The following is a 7,539-nucleotide window of genomic DNA, read 5'->3' as shown; positions in this document are numbered from 1 at the left end:
CATTCCCTGCATATTTTCAGACCACAATGCTTTGAAACTAGAACTCAATCACAAGAAGAAAGTCGGAAAGAACTCAAGTACATGGAGGCTAAAGAGCATCCTACTAAAGAAAGAATGGGTCAACCAGGAAATTAAAGAAGAATTAAAAAAATTCATGGAAACCAATGAAAATGAAAACTGTTCAAAATCTTTGGGATACAGCAAATGCAGTCTTGAGAGGAAAGTATATAGCAATACAAGCCTTTCTCAAGAAACAAGAAAGGTCTCAAATACACAACCTAACCCTACACCTAAAGGAGCTGGAGAAAGAACAGCAAATAAAGCCTAAACCCAGCAGGAGAAGAGAAATCATAAAGATCAGAGCAGAAATCAATGAACTAGAAACCAAAAGAACAGTAGAACAGATCAACGAAACTAGGAGCTGGTTCTTTGAAAGAATTAACAAGATTGATAAACCCCTGGCCAGACTGATCAAAAAGAAAAGAGAAATGACCCAAATCCACAAAATCATGAATGAAAGAGAGATCACAGCCAACACAAAACAAATACAAACAATTATAAGAACATATTATGAGCAACTCTATGCCAGCAAATTAGATAACCTGGAAGGAATGGATGAATTCCTAGAAATGTATCAACTACCAAAACTGAACCAGGAAGAAATAGAAAACGTGAACAGACCTATAACCACTAAGGACATTGAAGCAGTCATCAAAATCCCCCAAGAAACAAAAGCCCAGGGCCAGATGGCTTCCCAGGGGAATTCTACCAAACATTTAAAGAAGAATTAATACCTATTCTCCTGAAACTGTTCCAAAAAATAGAAATGGAAAACTTCCAAACTCATTTTATGAGGCCAGTATTACCTTGATCCCAAAACCAAAGTCCCCATAAAAAGGAGATTACAGACCAATATCCTTGATGAACATGGATGCAAAAATTCTCACCAAAATACTAGCCAATAGGATCCAACAGTACATTAAAAGGATTATTCACCATGACCAAGTGGGATTTATCCCTGAGCTGCAAGGTTGGTTCAACATCCACAAATCAATCAACGTGATACATTAACAAAAGAAAGAACAAGAATCATATCCTCTCAATAGATGCAGAAAAAGCATTTGACAAAGTACAGCATCCTTTCTTGATCTAAACTCTTCAGATATAGGGACAGAGGGTACATACCTCAATATCGTAAAAGCCATCTATGAAAAACCTACAGCGAATATCATTCTCAATGGGGAAAAGCTGAGAGCTTTTCCCCTAAGGTCAGGAACTCGGCAGGGATGTCCACTCTCACCACTGCTATTCAACATAGTATTAGAAGTCCTAGCCACAGCAATCAGACAACAAAAAGAAATCAAAGGCATCCAAATCGGCAAAGAGGAAGTCAATCTCTCACTCTTTGCATGTGGTTTGATACTGTATGTGGAAAACCCAAAAGCCTCCACCCCAAAACTGCTAGAACTCATACAGGAATTCAGTCAAGTAGCAGGATATAAAATCAGTGCACAGAAATCAGTGGCATTCCTATACACCAACAAGACAGAAGAGAGACAATTTAAGGAGTCGATCCCATTTACAATTGCACCCAAAGCCATAAGATACGTAGGAATAAATTTAACCAAGGAGGCAAAGGATCTGTACTCAGAAAACTATAAAATACTCAGGAAAGAAATTGAAGAAGACACAAAGAAATGGAAAAACTTTCCATGCTCATGGATTGGGAGAACCAATAATGTGAAGATGTCAATGCTACCTAGAGCAATCTGCACATTCAATGCAATCCCCATCAAAATACCATCCACTTTTTTCAAAGAAATGGAATAAATAATCCTAAAATTTGTATGGAACCAGAAGAGACCCCGAATAGCCAGAGGAATATTGAAAAAGAAAAGCAAAGCTGGCGGCATCACAATTCCGGACTTCCAGCTCTATTACAAAGCTGTCATCATCAAGACAGTATGGTACTGGCACAAAAACAGACACATAGATCAATGGAACAGAATCGAGAGCCCAGAAATGGACCCTCCACTCTATGGTCAACTCATCTTTGACAAAGCAGGAAAGAATGTCCAATGGCAAAAAGACAGTCTCTTCAACAAATGGTGTTGGGAAAATTGGACAGCCACATGCAGAAGAATGAATCTGGACCATTTCCTTACACCACACACAAAAATAGACTCCAAATGGTTGAAAGACCTAAACGTGAGACAGGAGTCCATCAAAATCCTACAGGAGAACACAGGGAGCAACCTCTTCGACCTCAGCCGCAGCAACTTCTTCCTAGAAATATCAGCAAAGGCGAGGGAAGCAAGGGCAAAAATGAACTATTGGGATTTCATCAAGATAAAAAGCTTTTGCACAGCAAAAGAAACAGTCCGCAAAACCAAAAGAGAACTGACAGAATGGGAGAAAATATTTGCCAATGACATATCAGATAAAGGGCTAGTATCCAAAATGTATAAAGAACTTATCAAACTCAACAGCTAAAGAACAAATAATCCAATCAAGAAATGGGCAGAAGACATGAACAGACATTTTTCCAAAGAAGACATCCAAATGGTCAAGAGACACATGAAAAAGTGCTCAACCTCACTCGGCATCAGGGAAATCCAAATCAAAACCTCCATGAGATACCACCTCACACCAGTCAGAATGGCTAAAATTAACAAGTCAGGAAATGACAGATGCTGGCGGGGATGTGGAGAAAGGGGAACCCTCCTACACTGTTGGTGGGAATGCAAGCTGGTGCAGTCACTCTGGAAAACAGTATGGAGGTTCCTCAAACAGTTGAAAATAGAGCTCCCATATGATCCAGCAATTGCACTCCTGGGTATTTACCCCAAAGATACAAATGTAGGGATCCGAAGGGGTACGTGCACCCCAATGTTTATAGCAGCAATGTCCACAATAGCCAAACTGTGGAAAGAGCCAAGATGTCCATGGACAGATGAATGGATAAAGAGGAGGTGGTATATATACACAATGGAATATTATGCAGCCATTAAAAGGAATGAGATCTTGCCATTTGCAACGATGTGGATGGAACTGGAGGGTGTTATGCTGAGTGAAATAAGTCAATCAGAGAAAGACATGTATCATATGACCTCACTGATCTGAGGAATTCTTAATCTCAGGAAACAAACTGAGGGTTGCTGGCGTGGTGGGGGGTGGGAGGGAGGGGGTGGCTGGGTGATAGACATTGGGGAGGGTATGTGCTATGGTGAGCGCTGTGAATTGTGCAAGACTGTTGAATCACAGATCTGTACTTCTGAAACAAATAATGCAATATATGTTAAGAAAAAAAAAGATAGCAGGAGGGGAAAATGAAGGCGAGTAAGTCGGAGGGGGAGACGAACCATGAGAGATGATGGACTCTGAAAAACCAACTGAGGGTTCTAGAGGGGAGGGGGGTGGGGGGATGGGTTAGCCTGGTGATGGGTATTAAAGAGGGCACGTTCTGCATGGAGCACTGGGTGTTATGCACAAACAATGAATCATGGAACACTACATCAAAAGCTAATGATGTATGGTGATTAACATAACAATAAAAAATTAAAGTTTTCTCATGCTTTCTTATGGGAAATGTCTTGCTGGTAACGAACATTAAACCTACTTAACAGGCACTAGTCTGATTCTGACAGATTCCTTGATTTTCATGGAAATATTGATCTGTGTATTAGAGAAAGAAAAGACAGTCTGTATAACAAACATACCTGCCCTTTCTGTAACTGTAGCTGATGGACAGTGATTAAACAACTGTAAACATTACAGAATGCTCACCAAAGCATTACCGACTATATTACCTATGCTGTACTTCCCATCCCTGGGACTTAACAACAGGAAGTCATACTCTTAATCCCCTTCACCCATTCTGCACTCCCCTCCCCTGTGGCAGCCATCAGTTCTCTGTATGTATGAATGTTTTTGTTTCCTAGATTGTACATAAATGAAATTATGGTATTTGTCTTTCTGACTGCACTTAGCACAATACTCTCTAGGTCCATCCATTTTGTTAAAAATGGCAAGGTCTCCTGAGAGCTGAGTAATATTGCATTGTATACATACATCACTCCTCATTCGATGGGCACTTGGGTTGTTTCTGTACCTTGGTTGTTGTAAATGATGCTGCTATAAACATAGGGGTGCGTGTGTTTTCTTGAACTAGTTTGTTTCCTTTTCGTAAATAGTAGTGGGATAACTGAATCACACGGTAATTCTGTCTTTGAAAGAAACTTCCGCTGGTTTCCACAGTGGCTGCACCAGTTTCCGTTCCCACCAACAGTGCACGAGGGGTCCCCTTTCTCCACATCTTTAACACTCATTATGTTGTTCTTGATATTAAGCATTCTCACTGGTAGGAGGTGATATTTCATTGTGGTTCTGATTTGCATTTCCCTGATGATGAGTGATGTTGAGCATCCTTTCATGGGTCTGTTGGCCATCTGGAGGTCGTCTTTGGAAAAAGGTGTATTCAGGTTCTCTGCCAATTTTTTAATTGGATTGTATTTATTTGGTGTTAGCTGAATTCTTTGTGTGTTTTGGATATTAGCCCCTTATCAGATATATCATTTGCAAGTATCTTCTCCCATTGAGTAGTCATCCTATGAATTGTTTTCCTTCACTGTGCAAAGTTTTTAGATTGATGTAGTCCCATTAGTTTTGTTTTTTTTTCCTGCTTTCCCTTGCCTGAGGAAACCTATCCAGAAAAATGTTGCTAAAGCCAATGTCCAAGAGATCACTTATGTTTTCTCTTAGGATTTTTATGGTTTCCATTCTTAGGTCTTAGGATTTTTATGGTTTCCATTCTTAGGTCTTAGGATTTTTATGGTTTCCATTCTTAGGTCTTCAGTCCATTTTCAGTTGTGTGTAATGTAAGAACGTGGTCCAGCTTCATCTGCATGTAGCTGTTGTCTCAGAACCTAGTGAAAAGATAGTATTTTCCCCATTATATACTTTCACCTCTTGTGTTGTAGATTAATTGACCATTAAAATAGATTTCTGGGCTCTCTTCTGTTACATTTATGTGTGTCTATTTTTCTGTCAGTACCATACTGTTATAGCTTCATAGTGTAGTTTAAAATCTGGGATTAACACCTCCAGTATGGTTTCTCAGGACGGCTTTGACAGTTAAAGGCCTTTTGTGGTTCCACAGAAAACTTTAGGATTCTTCTATGAAAAATACTAGTATTTTTTTAAGATTTTATTATTTGACAGGAGAGAGAGAGAAAGCAAGCAGGGGGAGTGGGAGAGGGAGAAGAAGCTTCCCATGCTGAGCAGGGGCTTGATCCCAGGACCCTGGGATTATGACCTGAGCTGAAAGCAGATGCTTAACTGACTGAGCCACCCAGGTGCCCCACTACTGGTATTTTGATAGGGATTGCATTGAATCTGTAGATTGCTTGGGGAAGTAGACATTTTAGCAATATTCTTCCAACCCATGAGCATGATGTATCTTCCCATATGTATTCAATTTTTTTGAACAATGTCTTAATTTTGAGAGTACATATCTTTCACCACCTTGGTTAAGTTTATTCCCAGGTATATTTTGGTTCAATTGTAAATGGAATTGTTCTATCTTCTCAGTGTACAAAAACATGGCAGATTGAGGATGTTAGTATCCTTGAAACTTAACTGAATTTACTGGTTCTGACAGTTCTTCGGTGTCTTTAAAGTTTTCTGTACATACTATCCTGTCATCTGCAGATAGTTTCACTTTTTCCTTTCTAATTTGCATGCTTTTTTTTTTTTTGTCTGATTGCTGCGTCTAGGACTTCAGTATCATGTTGAATAAAAAGGACTATGGACATCCTTTTTCATCTCAGAATAAGAGTTTTGTTGCCCCAATTGAGTAGGATAATTACTTGTTAAATATGGACTTTATTATACTAAGTTCCCTCTAAAACTCAACACAATGGGTTATCTCATGAATTGATGAATTTTTGTCACTTCATCTCTTGAGATAGGGTTTTTATCCTTTTCTGTGATTTGAGTATAGTTAACATAGTGTTTAGTTTCAAGTGTACAATATAGTGAATGAATCAGTTCTGTACATTGCTCAGTGCTCATGAGTGTCCTCTTAATGCCCTTCACGAATTTCACCCCCTACCTCTACTCTGATAACTATCAATTTTTATAGTTGAGTTTTATTTTGTTAAATCTCACATGACTGAAATCATGGTATTTGTCTTTATTTAGCATTTTATCCTCTAGAACCCTCCCTGTTGGAAATGCCAAGATTTCATGCTTTTATGGCTGAGTAATATTCCATTGTCCATATACATCATCATCTGTTGGACAGTTAGGCTGCTTCTATATCTGGCCTACTGTAAATACTGTAATAAGAATGGGGTACCTATATCTTTTAGAATTAGTGTTTTCATATTCTTTGGGTAATACCCAGTATTGAAGTTATTAGATCACAGGGTAGTTCTGCAATGGCCTCATGAAAAGGTGTTTTAGCCAGTGTGCAGGCAAGCTCTGGGTTAAGGATCTCATAGTAAAATACAGAAAAGTTAAGAGCCAGCCCCAGGCGGATTGGGTGTGGGGGTTGTATCTCTTTCTTGCTTATATCCAAAGTCTCTTGGTAAGCTCTTTGGGAATTACCTATCATTTGGTTTCGATAATCACCACATGCAACTTCAGCAAGGTATGGGAAGTAATCTCCCTTCATTTTAAGATAGAAGACCTTATTCTCTGGATTAGTTGCATTGGCTATTAAATACTTATCCAACAATTCCAGCACCGTGGTGCAGATGGACCTCAGCTCAGACTCCACTTTCTCACGATAGTCCTTAATCAGCTGCAACTTCTTGTCTGCTCGATGCTTGAGATGACCCTCCAGGCGGACCTGCGGCCCCCAACCACGTTTTTGTAGGCCACCGAGAGCAGGTTGCGCTCCTCGTTGGACAGCTTGGGGCCCTGCTCGGTCACAGCCTTCATGCAGTTGGCCATGTCCTAGTGTTCGGCCTGTTCGGCCAGCTTCGCCTTCTGGATCAGCTCCGTCTTCTCCATGGGGACGCGGAGAGGAGGGCGAGCACCGACCTGGATCCGGAGGAGGCAAGCGGACGGCCTTCACGTCTCCGCGGTGTGAGTCCCACGGCTTTTGGCTTTACCCTGAATGAAGACTCCTACAAAGACAGCATCCTCGTCATGCAGTTGCTTAGAGACCACCTAACATTATGGACATCAGACAGTGCAGGAGAAGAATGTGATGCAGCAGAAGGGGCAGAAAACTAAACGCATACAGGGTGGTCATCCTTCTTCCCCTCAAATCTTTTTACTCCTTTCCATTCCTTATTCTATTTGGATTTCCTATAGCAAAGAAACCCATTCTTGTGTATGGAATCAACTGTTTATAGTCTTCACACCACAGCTTTGGGAAAACTCCATTCCTTGATTTGTCTTGGCTTTCCTGGTGTGCAGTTACTGCTGTACAAAAGTATTAATAGCTTCATTTCATATAAACATAAGTAACTTCCAAACATTTAGAGGACTAAAAATGTATCTGGTATTGAAGTAATCTGAACCAGTTCT

The 7,539-nt window shown here is 40.2% G+C and overlaps 1 pseudogene; it reads right to left on the bottom strand.

Annotated features, from left to right (window-relative positions):
* Positions 1-6,382: 6,382 nt before the first annotated feature.
* LOC113921643 lies at positions 6,383-7,017 on the bottom strand (annotated as a pseudogene).
* Between the last annotated feature and the right edge of the window lie 522 nt (positions 7,018-7,539).

The sequence above is a fragment of the Zalophus californianus genome, chromosome 9 (genome assembly GCF_009762305.2).
Source record: "Zalophus californianus isolate mZalCal1 chromosome 9, mZalCal1.pri.v2, whole genome shotgun sequence".
Lineage (NCBI taxonomy): Eukaryota > Metazoa > Chordata > Mammalia > Carnivora > Otariidae > Zalophus > Zalophus californianus.
Note: the sequence above shows the minus strand (reverse complement) of the source record. Positions and strands in the feature narration are given on the sequence as shown.